This window comes from Sphaeramia orbicularis, chromosome 2, assembly GCF_902148855.1.
Source record: "Sphaeramia orbicularis chromosome 2, fSphaOr1.1, whole genome shotgun sequence".
NCBI classification, from domain to species: Eukaryota; Metazoa; Chordata; class Actinopteri; order Kurtiformes; family Apogonidae; genus Sphaeramia; species Sphaeramia orbicularis.
The window spans coordinates 16,097,737-16,112,263 of NC_043958.1; the positions used below are offsets into that span (position 1 = coordinate 16,097,737).

General features: G+C 40.1%; 1 protein-coding gene across 1 annotated transcript in view; it reads left to right on the forward strand.

Annotated features, from left to right (window-relative positions):
• LOC115434446 (ly6/PLAUR domain-containing protein 6-like) overlaps positions 1–14,527 on the forward strand; it is a 1,359,089-nt gene that overhangs the window by 291,980 nt on the left and 1,052,582 nt on the right. The window contains exons 1-6 of the transcript XR_003937534.1: positions 36–115; positions 1,282–1,544; positions 1,812–1,889; positions 2,199–6,094; positions 6,704–6,771; positions 7,564–8,660. The gene's annotated coding sequence lies outside the window, so the exon portion shown is untranslated. Of the gene's footprint in view, positions 116–1,281; positions 1,545–1,811; positions 1,890–2,198; positions 6,095–6,703; positions 6,772–7,563 lie in introns of the transcript that reaches the window.

Sequence of the window (14,527 nt, forward strand, 5' to 3'; positions counted from 1 at the left end):
ACTGTGCGCAGGCGCAATGACTCGCCAAAACATCAGTAGCAAACATCAACAGTAGGAAGCAGGACACACGCTACGAGCTAACCGCGAAAAGTTTGAATGAAGATTTCCTAAAGAGGTAGCTCATGTTTTTACCTGCAACTACGGGTATTTTTATGCGAATAATGAGTGTTAAAATAGAACTGCTACCGTTTGTTACATGTACTCCAAACAGTTTACTCGTGTCTTCAGAAGCAGGCCAGCACGTGTAGAAAAGCTAAGGTGGCTAAAGTTAAGGTCTGTATATAAATACCTGCGTTGTGTCTGCTGTGTGCACATACGACTGGTACACGATATATTACTGGATTAAACAAACCTCTGCTCTGGTTTGAATTGTACTTTGTATGTTTCCTGATAGGCCTGTCTCAAAATGTCTGAGTTTGTTTACAATCACATCAAATCACGTAGCTGTGGAAGTCGGGCAGGACGTTTGATACACGTACAAAGTTAGATGATATACATACAGTAACCTCTGTCTGAATCATGTTAAATGAGAAACTATCAAACTCATTTTCTCTCAGGAGCCATATTCAGACTAATTTGACCTCCAGTGGGCCAGGCCAATAATAAAAAAAAAAGTAATAACCCATAAATAATGATATTTCCAATTATTTGTTTTATGCAAAAAAAACAAAACACAAATTATGAAAATATTTACATTTACAAACTATCCAAACAAAAAAGATATGAATAACCTAAAAAAATGAAATTTGTCAGGAAAAATAAATGTAATTTCATCTTATAATTTATACAAGTGCATAACAGATCAGGTCTACAAAGACACTAAACATATTAACAAGCAGAATACTGTTAAAATTTGACTTTTTTTTTTTTTTAGACATTTCAGGTTCTTCATATTTGTTCACATTTTATTGTCATGGGATAGTTGGTTAATGTAAATACTTTCATAAATTAATATTTTTTTGCACTAAAATAAAGAGGAAAAATGGAGTTGTCATTATTTATAGACATAATGTAATATATTTTTCACATTAAGGAAAGAAGAAAATTTGGAGTCCTGATTTATAGATTATGCTATTATTTTAGTTGAGATCACATTGGTGTGTATGTGGCCCCTAAGATGAGTTCAACATCCTTGACTTAATATTTTCAGTCTAATTTTTGTACTTTGCGAATTCATCCTGTGGGTCGGAGTGGAACCTTTGGCAGTCCACATGTTTGACACCCCTGTTCTAATCTAACTGATCCTCCTGTCTAATTTAAAAAATGTGTGTTTTCATCCAGGCAGGGCCAGCGCACTGCATGGGTCATGTAGACGGATGTAACCCCCCCAGGTTCTCTCCAAGTAAGCTCTCCTTGACCCAGGCCTACACCTGCACAACACACGGCTGTCATGTGATGTGTTTGTTTGTACGAGAGACAAATACCGGGTCTGGTTGACAGCCATCAGTTGTTAGGCGCCATCACCATGAAAAGATCCAAGCCCTCAGGTGCGCAGTACCGGAAGCGGAGAAAAGAGGAGGCGAACACGAGATCCTTTTATCACGGTATGTAATCTGTTATATCAAGAAAAAAAAACATTTGATGGGTGAGGGTAGAGATAAATAATACTTAAATAATAATTAGTGTTCAAATATTGATGAGCATGTGTAACTGTAATTGTAGTGACCTCTTTTTATAGTAACGCATGACCACAACTAGACATTTAATGTTATGTTGAACAATCACTGGTACAGCTAATAGTTTGTCGGCTGAAGCTACATGTTTTGATTGTGCTGTATAATAACAGGTAAATCTACTCTACCTTTGTCCAGAACATTTTTTGCAGTTGTCCCAAGGAGCTGCTGCAGAGGGGACTTCTGCTCCCACATCTACACCACTCTCTGAAGAATGTAAGTTTATACAACTATTAGTGGTCTGTGTTGTCATTTTAATTATTGATATTAATGTCGTTAATGTGTATCCTTATTTAAGGATTGATATCTATATTTCTATATGAGCGTTCTTAAAAAGTCTTAAATTTACAAATTCACAAATCTCCATTTAAAGTCTTTAAAAGGTATTAAATTTGATATGGTAGGTTTTAAGTTTTGTTGCCATAAACTTGTTCATTGTACTGTGTTTAAATGTGTCTTTTAAATGTCCAAACTGCAAAGAAAGTAACATTAGCCTGAATATAGATCTTTGTTTTTTGTTTGCAGCAGGTGAAGGAACCAGCAGAGCGGGCATCACAATTCAACCGCCTCAGGACACCCCATCAACTGCAACACGTCCATATCTACTGGATTTCTCCAAGGAAGCCCCTCTCGATCCTGCTGATTGGCCAAACCTGTCTGAGGTAGTGAGGATGGAGATAGCCAGCAGGGGCCCCTCTCTAGTAAAACCAGATTTTATCTTCCCAAAAAGAGAAGATGGGAGAAGTTGCCATCACCACTACTTCTCTAGACGTTTAGTAAATGGAGAGAAAATCAAAAGAAGCTGGTTGGTTTATTCCATTAAAAGAAATAGTTTGTTTTGCTTCTGTTGCAAACTCTTCTCCCTAAAATCTTTTAAACTGATCAATGGTGGGCTTAATGACTGGAAAAATTGCAGTGAATTGCTGAAATCTCACGAGAACAGCCCAGAACATTCAAAGAACATGACACAGTGGAAAGAACTGGAGACCCGCATTGACAATTGCCAAACAATAGACAAAACAGAAATGTCACTAATAGATGCTGAGAGGAAGAGGTGGCGTGAAGTTCTGACCCGATTGGTGGCCATCATTCAGTCACTGGCGGAGCGAAATATTACCTTCAGGGGAACTACAGAGACACTTCACCAACCAAATAATGGTAACTTTCTTAAGGAGGTAGAGCTCATGGCCCAGTTCGACCCAGTAATGAAGGAGCATGTTGCGAAGGTGGTGAGTGGAGACATCCATATATCTTACTTGGGAAAAAATATTCAAAACGAGCTGATAGATTGCATCGGTGGAAAAATTGTGGAGTCTATGGTTGCTGAAATCAAACAAAGCAAATACTTTTCAATCATTTTAGATTGCACTACTGATTTGAAGAATAAAGAGCAACTGTCTGTCATAATTCGTATTGTTGCTGTTGAGGACACCCCACAAATAAAGGAGCATTTTATAGGATTCCTTGAGGAGGAAGAGTCCACTGGAGAAAGCCTCTCAACTCTCATTCTAAAGAGGCTCGAAGAACTAGACATCCCCTTTGAAGACTGTAGAGGGCAGTTCTATGAAAATGGTGCCAATTTGAAAGGGAAGAGAAAGGGAGTCCAAACCAGACTCCTGAAGATAAATCCAAGGGCTTTATACGTGCCATGTGGAGCGCACACGGTAAATCTGATGGTAGCTGATGCAGCAAAAAGCTCTACAGATGCCACTGGCTACTTTGGCTACCTGCAGAAACTTTTCACACTGTTTTCTACCTCCACTCAGAGATGGTCCATCTTAAGAAAACATCTAAACACAACCCTGAGATCCTGGTCAGATACGAGATGGGAGAGTCGAATCAGCAGTGTGAAGGCTGTGAGATATCAGGCAGCAGAGGTCAGAGATGCACTTTTAGAGGTGAGGGACAATACCACAGATCCAGTTATAAAGACTGAGGCACAGTCTTTAGCTGAAGAGGTCGGATCATACCGCTTCTCTATCTGCACTGTGGTCTGGTATGACATCCTGACAAAAATACAGCATGTCCACAAATTGTTACAGTTAGAGACAATGCAGGTGGATCTCGCAGTTCACCTCCTGAAAAAAACTGAAGCTTCTCTTCTCAGCTACAGAGACACTGGATTTGCTTCGGCCCAAGTGTCTGCCAGAGAAATGTGTGAGGAGATGAATGTGGAAGCTTTTCTTAAACCGAACGGACTGCGAACAACGAGGAGGCAGTTTTCCTATGAGGCCCCTGATGAGAAACTAACTGATGCACTGAAAAAAATGGAAACTTCTTTTTTCAATGTGGTGGTTGATGAATCCATTGTGTCACTGCAGGAAAGATCACAGGCCTTGGGCGAGGTGGAGAAAAAGTTCAGTGTGCTTGTCAACTTCCCTGATCTCCCCAGTGAAGAGCTGAAAAAGCAGTGTGAGATCCTCAGCAACACCCTGAGCTGTAGTGGGCAGTCAGACCTGGACGGGACGGAACTGGCACTGGAGTTGCAGGCTTTCCCAGATCTGCCAGAAGATAAGACGACTACCTTAGAACTTCTCAAATTCTTACAGGAGAAGAACCTGAAGGAGGTTTATCCTAATATGTGGGTGGCCTTGAGAATTGCAGTCACACTTCCAGTAACAGCTGCTGCTGTAGAGAGGAGCTTCTCAAAGTTGAAGCTCAAAACATACCTGAGATCCACCATGTCTGAAGAGCGTTTCAATGGACTTGGTTTAATAAGCATAAATCGTGACGTTTCTAGGCAGGTGTCAATTGATGAGACTATAGATGCTTTCGCTGCAAAGAAGTCTAGACGTGTACAGTTTTAATGGAAAGAACTTAATTCAGTGTATCTGAAAGTGTGGATTGTTTGTTTTATAAAATTAAACAGTGGTAATGTTTCAGATGACTGGTTTCCCTGAATGCCTGTGGTATGGATGGGGTGTGGCATGTTTGGGGGGGGGGTGTTAGGGTAAATGCCTAGAGCTGGCTCTGCATCCAGGTGTAGTCAGAGAATGCAGCACCATACAGACAGTGATGGAGATGAGCTACAATGACCTGAACATCACACATGGACTATTAAAAGAATGCAGTGTTAATTTCGTCAGACAAGACAAGGCGAAATATGTTTGCCAACGACCCTTTTTCCCATGGTGAAGACAAGATGATAACGACACTGCACCGATGTACTAAAAACACTAAGACTGTGTTAATGTGCCTTATTGTTGACGAATGAAAACAAGACTAAAATGTTTTACCTGAAATAAACACTGAACAAAAACTCCCTCCTCGTTTTCATCTACACAAGAGGAAACACAACACCCCCCTGTCCAGACGAAGACAGTTTCAGTCTCCTGTGTGTACTCAGTGACTTTAGAGAGAGACAGAGACAGGCGTAACTGGGAGCTGATGGAGAACCTTACTACTGGATCCGAGGTCTGAGGGGATCTAAGGCTGTAAACCACCAGCCGGGTCTGTGCCCAGCTTAGAGACACTGCACCCGGCTTTGAGCTGCCAACCAGGGCTGATGATAACTGCTCATGACTGTTTTGTTTATAGGTGTTTGCTGTGTTTATGTTTTCACTTAAAAAAAAAAACCTTAATTCATAGACACATTTTTTTCTAGACCTCCATCTCATAATGGATTTTTCTTAACTATGGGTCTATTCTAGTTTTGTGTCCTTATTTCTACTCAGAACAAAACTGCATTTGTTCTACTGTAATCTCAAGCACAGAACTGAACCCAACATGTAGGAAATGTATTTTAGGTCTACAGTAAGTTTATCCCTTTAAGTTTTTATTATATTTTAACCTATATCTGCTCAGCAAGAAGAGCCTGTAGCTGTAAGAGTCGTATAATTTAACAGTTGTGTTTTTTTTAAATTTGGTTGGTGATTCTGAATAAAATTGTCAGAACAAGTGCATCATTTTGTAAATGTGTATTGAATCAACGAACCAGACACTTTTGGCAAAGTTGCGTTGAAGATTTATTCAATTCATTCAAGATGTTTGATTTTCCAGATTATTATGACATTTGATCAATATTTTAGCTGTGAAACACAATTCAACTGGAATGGTAAACAAAAATCATCCCTGAAATTAAAAAAAAATACAAAAATGTTTTGGCTAAAACTAGACTAAAACACCTTGAGTTCTCGTTTGACTAAAACTAGACTAAAATGTTGAGACTTTTTGTCCACTAAAACACGATTAACAAAAAATGATATGTGAATAACTAAATAAGACAAAGACTAATCAGTAGTCAGTATGGATCGCCATCTGCTATGCAAAATATCTTAACCATCACACTTATGTTCTCTGTAGGATGTTTACAGTGTGCTGTTATTTATCCTACTTGTAGTTTTGCTGCCTCAGTGGATGAGATGATGGAGATCGAGGACCACCATAGAGAACTGATAACACCTCTGTGCTAAAGCTGCTGGGTGAGATATTTTGACTTTATTAACCCTGATAGGGAGGCAAGGGGTATTGTTTTTGATTCAGTTTGTTTGTTTCTTTGTTAACACTCTAGCAGCAAAACTATTGGTTGAATTCATACCAAATTGGGTTTATAGATTGCCAGGGATCCAGAATAGATGTGGTTACATTTTGGGAAAAGTAGGTCAATGTTAAAATTTTTTATGAATTATTCTAATCTTTTTTTCTTTTCCCATTTTGGCCGACATTTCAAATGTCTATAAAAACAAAAATTTTGTTTCTATTTACTTCAAACCTGGGACATATATAGAGGCAATTAATATGCTCATGTCAGCACACACATAAACATGACATCAGCTAAATCGATGCCAAAATAAGTTACAATATGTGCGAGGGGCCGGGTTTGTTGTGCCTGGCACCACTTGTTACTCTCATCTTTAGGTGAAATGCAGATCTCTGTTTTGAGAAAAATGTTTTAAAGAGAAGTTCACAAAGAGTTTAGTTTTGAATATTGTGAATTGCTTTATTGTGCTTTTTATCTACTTTTGAATAGATGGTCTTTATTGTTCTCTGTTAGATGTTAAAGTAATGTCAGCAATTTGTCACACTTGTAGATTTTCTGCCTGGGTGGATGAAATCCTGGAAATGGAGGACCATCAAACAGACCTGCTGAAGCTGCTGGGTGAGATATTTTATCTTCATTACTGAAAAGCTTTTCTGAGTTAATTCCAGTGAAGTTGCTCTGTTTAGTTTGAATCTGTATTGACTTTAGTAGATTATGTTTATCTATGAATTTTTCCAACCATTTAATAGTTTTTGTAGAATTTTTAAGAATTTAGAATTGGCTTGAAATTGGATTCAACTGTTGTGAGTGTGAGGTTTTATACAGTCCAATTGTGAGTGTTAATGTCTCAGAGATAGCTGCTGTCTAAAAGCTGACTGAATTTGTCATATAAAGCTTGTTAAATGGATGAGATGCACATTTTGTCATGTTATTGTCAGGTGGTTTGTTTGTGGTGCCTCTGGTCCTCTGTAGTGGTATTAAAGCTGTCAGACAGGAGCTGTTAGTGCCTCGGTGCTCGGTGGCTCAGGGGTTTGGTCCTTGGCTGTTGTACGGCCGCCTGTCATCAGCAGGTTGAAGGTTCAAGACTCGGGGGAGCTGAGTATCGGGAGTGGATGGAGAGGGAGGGGCGGAGGGGGCCTAGACCCCTCCGCGTTCTGTGAGATGTGTCAGGGAGGGGTTATGGAGCAGGAGATGATGATCAGCTGGTGTTTTAGAGTAATGATTAGTGGTTGTTTTGCATTTGATGTTCCATGAATATTGCTTGTCTTTTTTTTAAAAATGGATTCGTATTGGTTGAGTTTTGAAGATATTGAGTTGTTTTACTAATGTGAAGTAATTGAGTATGTGTAATGCCATTGCTATATTTGTGTGCTTTTTGAAGCTTATGTTTTTGTGTCGTTTTTCTTCCAGGTGATGACGACGGCAGCGGCTGGCCCTTGACTCAAGTTATGTTATTTGTTGCCCCTGTGGGTAAGAAATAGCATTTCTTGGGTGTGAAAGGGGGGGTGCAGAAGTGTTTTTTTCACCTGTTTCCTGTCTTTTTCAATAAAAAATTTTGTACACCCCCCTGGTTTTCATGTGAGGGCTCATTATGAGTCCCTTGTTTTCTTGCGCCCTTACTGAGCAAGCCCAGGAATCGAACCACCGGCCAGCCTCACAGTAGTCAGTTGTGTTTGCGCCGCCGACCTTCTGACTGAGCTATCTGTGAGCTACTGATGAAGTGTTCGGAACTTGTATTTATTGTGTTTTTTTGGACCTGAAAATGTGTAAAAGCTCAAGTGTTCTCTGTGGGTCTTGAACTAGCTACCTATGAGCACAGGAGATGAGTCTTGCACTAGTCTTAACCACTGAGCTATTCTGTCAGCTGATGGTACTAAGTTGGAAGTTGTATTTATTGTGTTTGTTTCCGCTCCTCTGTTTTTTGGGTGAAAAGCAAGTACCTGCGTGGGACTTGATCTCACAACCTTGGAATCTGAAGTGAAAGTGTGCGTTTTGCCTGATGCTTAGACCACTGAGCTAAACTTGAGGTTAGGAAATTGGAGTCAATTTCCAAGTATAAGAAATGTATACAGCTGAAACCCTGAGGAGCGAGAAGGGATGGAAATTTTGAAAAAATAGATCCCGGTGTGGGATTTGAACTCACAATCTCAAAAGTTGTAGGATTGTGTGACAGTTGTCCTATTTCTTTTCCACTGTGCTACAGCTGAATTGTTGATGTGAGAGGTTTTTTTTTGGTATTAGAGATGTAAACTTGAACTGTGAGGACAGACTCTGCTCCATCTCCAAGTAGGGTCTAGGCCTTTGGCTCGAAGAGGTCAGGAAGGGGAAGTGAACCAGACTGAAAGTCATGTGAAGTCTGTGATACAGACAACTCACCACTACACCAGCCTAACCTGCCACGTGACAGAGTCTGGTCGACACCAGCTCTGAATGGAAAGTGTCCTGACATTACTTCTGTTGTGATTTGGTGATTTATAAATAAAATTGGATTTGGATTATTGAACTGGTTCAGTGTTTTCTCCATGAAGACTGATGTTCATAGTGGTGTCAGAGGTTTAATGTATTACCTGCATATATTTTTGCAGTCTGTTTTTTGTTAGTGCTTCTGTAAAGTCCTGTACCAGTTTTAGACCACTGAGCTTTTATTAGTCGATTTCTAGTTACTTTTTTGTAATACCATAGGTAACCTGACCAAAGGGGAACTTGATCCTACAACCTCAGATTGGCAAGAATGTGCCATCTGACCAATGCTTAAACCACTGGGCTATCAACGAGATGCTTATGAGGCACTCGAACATCTATTTATTGTGGGTATTTTTGGACCTGAAAACATAGAAAAGTACATGTTCTGTCTATAGATATTGAACCGTCAATCTCTGGGTACAGAGAATTAGTCTTGCACCAGTTTCAAACCATTGAGCTATCTGTCAGCTGATGACATTGTGTTGGAAGTTGTATTTGTTCTGTTTCTTTCTACCCTTTTTTTTTTAATTCAAACAAAATCCACACAGGAGCAAATTACATGGTGAGGGTGTGACATACATTCTGAGCTTAGACTACTGAGCTATATCTCAGACACTCATGTGTTGTAGTTATTCACTGATATAAGACCTGCATATATTTTTGCACTCTGTGTTTTTTGTAAAGTCACGTACCAGTTGACCCCTCCCATATTAGTTACTATTAGTTGATTTCTACCCTTATTTTCGGGGGGTAAAAGTTACACAAAACCTCACAAGAGGGAGATCTTGATCCCACAATCTTGGAGTGGCAAGGTTGTGACATTTAACCTGGAATTTAACCACTGAGCTATATTACAGACAATCTTCTTGAGTTTGTTGAAAGGTATAAGACACACGCAAACCTGAAACCTTGAATAACAGATGTTAGGATGTACACTTGGCTCTAAGATGTACTGGGAGGGAGAGTTGAACCAGACCTACAGTAATGTAAAGTTATACGCTGTTCATTGGCGCTACATCCTCAGGACGGCTGAAAAGAGCTCTACAGGTAAACCAAATAAAGTAAGGCAGGTGTGATAGCAGTTTGACTGACACGTGGTCCATCATCATGGTGATAACCAAAGATGACGACCCGACTCCCAAACGTGGGCGTTTCTGAGCAGCCCATCATCAGTTACAATAATTGGAATCCTAAATTCAAAATCCCTCAAATTATTTAATCTATTTAACAGATCCCGTTGTGATTAATCCTCCCCCTGTCTCTGATTTGATGATAAGTGATGAATGGGTTTTGACAAAAGTGGAGAGGAGAGGCCTGCTGAGCTGCTGCTGCGACTGTTTGAAGGATTGAGTAGATTGAGTGTGACCGTGGCTGCCTGTCATTAGGACGTCAGGTAGGAGATGACATATTGGGTCAGAGGGATTGAGATAATAATAAATTAGACTGTCATAATCCATTTTCAGACAGAGGGGATGCTTTAAGAACTGTAAAGCACTCACTGGCCACAAGAGGGCAGTGTTGTTTCAGGATAATGGCATGGCATGACGTCCAACAAATGGTAAAAGTACAGCAAAATGTAAAGTTGCAGTGTCTGCACTGGATTAGGCCTGCAGAAGATAGAGCCAGGAAAGAAATTTGTGGGTGATAATTAATTCAATGTACCTGAAAAACAAAAGAAATGCATTTTTCAGTATATTTAACATATCTGAAAGGAAGGGGTGATGGTGGTGGGAGGTTGTGGAAGTAGTCACACCTTGATAATTGGAAAAGGCAAACAGAAGTGAGACCTTGAGATGATGCAGTAGCAAGACATGGGAAAGGGTGGATGGGGGAGTTGGGGGTTGGATTCACTAGAGGATCTTTCAATATTCGTTCATGCCTGACACACCCCTGCCTCGCCATCCCCTCTATTCGTAATCTCCGTTGTGAACTAGGTGAGAGTAATTACACCTGAGTGTTTCACATTCACTTCCCCTGGCCGTCACTGTGTTGAAACATCTCTGTCACCCCCCCACCCCACTCCCCCTTCACACCACAGCCCACCAAGGTTTTAAAGGAGGTGAGCTTCTATTTTTCTATGAATACGCAGAGATCTGGTTGTATTGCTCAGGTTTCCAAAAAAGCAGACAGGGGAGTGGGAGGGGTGTGGGGGCTGTGGCAGATTCATTATTTGGGTCCGTGAGCGGAGCTGTCAAGGCCTCGGACACCGAAAGTCCTTTACATCACATCATCACACTGGCTCTTTGTCCTCGGTAGATAGAGCTGTCTGCTGCAATTACACCACAGCTAATTCAAAGAAGCATCTAAAGACACCCGCTCAGTTTTTCTGCTTTAAAAGTTCCACCTTGACATCAACTTCAACTTGTTTTAAGTTTTCAGTTAAATTTATGCAAACGCTTATTTTTTAAAACTGTATGTACAAAAATGAAATCACAACCCTGTCAACCCTCTTGGACCCAGTAACTTCCTGATTCTTCAGCCTGTGTTGTTGTGTCACTGTGGTGTTTTAATGTTATTTCAGATTCAGTCAAACAAACTGAGGAAACAATTGAGGCAACAGTTTAACAAGACAAAAGCATGGCCCTTATGTGGGTCCGGTGGTTCAGAACACCTGTGATTCCCTATCAAAACTCATCTACTTTATATCATAACTTTACTTGTCTTGAGTATAATATATACTACTATATAGATCAGGAGTGTCAAACATACAGCTCATGGGCCAAAATTAGCCTGCCAAAGGGTCCAATCCGGCCCATGGGATGAATTTGCAAATTACAAAAATTACTCTGAAGGTATTAACAGTCAAGGGTGTTAAAATCATTTTAGTTCATTTTAGTCACATACAATGCAATTCAATCTCAAGTGGGTTGGACCAGTAAAATAACATAACCTATAAATGATGACAACTCCATATTTTTGTCTTTGTTTTAGTGTAAAAAAATTACCTGAAAATGTTAACATTTACAAACTATCCTTTAACACAAAATGTATATAACCTGAAACGTCTTGAGAAGCGCAATTTTCACAATATTCTGCATGTTACTAAATGTTTTGTGTATTTGTAGATAAACTGTGATCTGTAAGTTGTAATATACTTGTGTAAATGATGAGTAGAGGAATAATATTGCTAAAATTGCACTTCTTTTTTGTAAGAAATTTCAGGTTCATAATGTCATTTTAATTCATTCACTCTAAAACATTGAGAAAAGTGTGGAGTTGTCATTATTTCAAGGTAAATATATTATTATTTTACTGGTCTAACCCATATGAGATCATATGGGGCTGCATGAGGCCCCTGAACTAAAATGAATTCGACACCCCTGCTCTAGAGTCTCTGTTTTTTTCACTTGTAACACAATGCAATGCACTTCTCTATGTATTTCCTTCCGTGTTTCACATACCTGCAGTGGCTGAAAATGGTCACTATCCCTTCAGATGAGAGATCTAGAACAAGTATTGAAAACAGTTGGTTAATATTCTTGCTCATTACATGGCAGGCATCAGAAGTTTATCCATATTTTTTATCCAGCCTATAATTAAAAATCGGCAATTTCAACTGCAGTATACAGTCCACAACAAGATTTGTATGTTTATCTAATGTTAACAGTCTGATTATGACTGATTATCAGCCATTGACCATTTTTTATTTATCAGTTTGGACGTTGTAAAAATTCAATATCTGGTAGAATAAATCAATCTGAACATGCTCCACTCTGCTCTGGTGCCTCTTTCCATGTGGTATTAGCCTGCTATACATTTCAATAAAGCTACCACCAGTCGTTCATGTACCCAAATTTTGTGCAGATGTAAATTTTTGCATTCTATCTTTAATCACTTCTAGAGCTGTTTTTGTTTGTTTTTTTTTGAGTGAAATTAATATCCTTAGGCCAGAAAGTTAAAGCGTCAGCTCATATGAAAAATTTAAAGTACGTATACATAGTTCTGGTGCAGCTTTTCATCTTTGGTATCTATGTAAGATGTACAAATCTCAACACAGAGATCTCAAGGTGCCCTCTTCTTGCATGTAATGAACATACATGCAGGTTCAGGGTTAACCTATGCAAATAATGAGGTGTTGCAGTTTGCATAACATGATAAGCTAACTGAGTGAGCAGCCATTAAAAGCTGGACACAGCCCTTTCTGTCATCCCCAAACACTCCTGTTTGCTCTTCACTTTGGTACACTCTGCTCTACCTCCATATCACCCAGAGGCCAACCCAGGAGGCGCAATTATTCAGGCCTTTGCTCAGCCAAGTAGAAGAAATTAGCCTCTTCTCCTGAACCAAGACCTTCTAACCTGCACCAGGACCTCGGGCTGCCTCTCTGACTAGGCCTGACCCCCTGTGACTTCCCTCTGCAGACCTTGTGTTTTCCATACATATGAGCCCAGGCTGGCCGGAGCCACGCTTGGCTGCCATGTGGGCTTCATGTACCCCGCTTGGCAAAAGTGGGGCTGGGGAGCTGCAGGCGATAGGAAAAAAATCAACACCCCCACACATCTTTTAGCGCTGTGCACCCCTCCTGAGAGGATGCTGGTGTCCTCAGGCCGATGATGTGCTTCTTTTGCAGCAATTCAATAAAAAAAAAGAAGTCTGAGATGGTGAGGGCTGAGATGTCATTCTGTGTGGCATTAAAAGCTCTGATTACAAAAGCAATATTGGAAATTTAATTTAGCAAGGACAAGAAGTTGTGTAGCCTATAGTCTACATTAGAAATCACTGCAGGTCAATAGCTAAATGAGCAATTATGGAACAGAATAAGTGATATAATGACAGAGTACGTTCTTTAAGAGCAAAGAATAAGTGTCTCGTTTTATTCTTCACTTGAACTTTTCTGTAATTTTCCCTGTTCTTTTACTTCATTAAAATCATTTTGAGTCACAGGTGATTCCATTTCCTATGATCCTCCTCCTCTTTGTCCTCATTGCCCCCTTTGCCTCGTGTCTGTCTGTCTTTGGCTTTTTCCACCTTCCATTTCCATCTATTCAGGCCAGTCAGCGATGGATAATGAGGTCTGTGGCCTCGGCCCCTGCCTGCTGTCTCCCCCCACTCATTCACTCAGAGGACAGTGTCACTTTTAAAATTCTCTAAGTTTTGGCAGTTTACAGTTATGAGGATGCAGCTGACTGAGGTCATTTGGGGGAAAGAGTCTGGGACAGTGATGGACAAATACAGGCTGAAATTACACTTCACGGAAAGTTAAGTTCATCATTATTATCATGATGTAAAAATCTGTTGGTTACAGCATAAAGATTGAATTGTGTTTCAATGGATAAAGGTCATGTGGTCTGATGAGTTCAGATTGACCCTGTTCTAGAGTGAGGGTCCAGAAGAGAGATGGATGAAGTGATTACCCATCAGGCCTAGTGCCTACAGCACAAACCTGTGGGGGCAGTGTTATCATGTGAGGCTTGTTTAGACGGTAACAATCTGAACCGAAAATCCAAAAGTGGCATGCGTTCTCAGTTTTAATTCCACATTTGTGTTTTGGGGGAAAAATCTGCCTGCAGATGGACACACAGAAGTGTATGAAATTTCCTATTATTATTATATAATTATTATTTGGCTGTCAACTACACTATTAATAAAGTTGTCCCACTAGTCCTCCCAGGTCTCATCCACAGGCGTCTGGTTCGCCTTCGCTGTATTGGGGCATCAATAATTTGCTGAAGGTAGTTAATGTTTCTTCTCTGCTCTCCACTACTCTATAAAGACTCGTGACAATTTGTTGAAATGACTCTTGGATGTAAATTAGAGCAGCTAGGGCAACTTGAAGGTCCGTCGCAGGGAAATAATCCGACATGTTTTCCTGTACCGGCATGTGCCTGTGATGTAAACTCTATGCGACAAGAAAACACAGTTTTGTGTTTTCGACCCTTTAGATGGTGATGTGAGAGTGGAGCATTTTTAA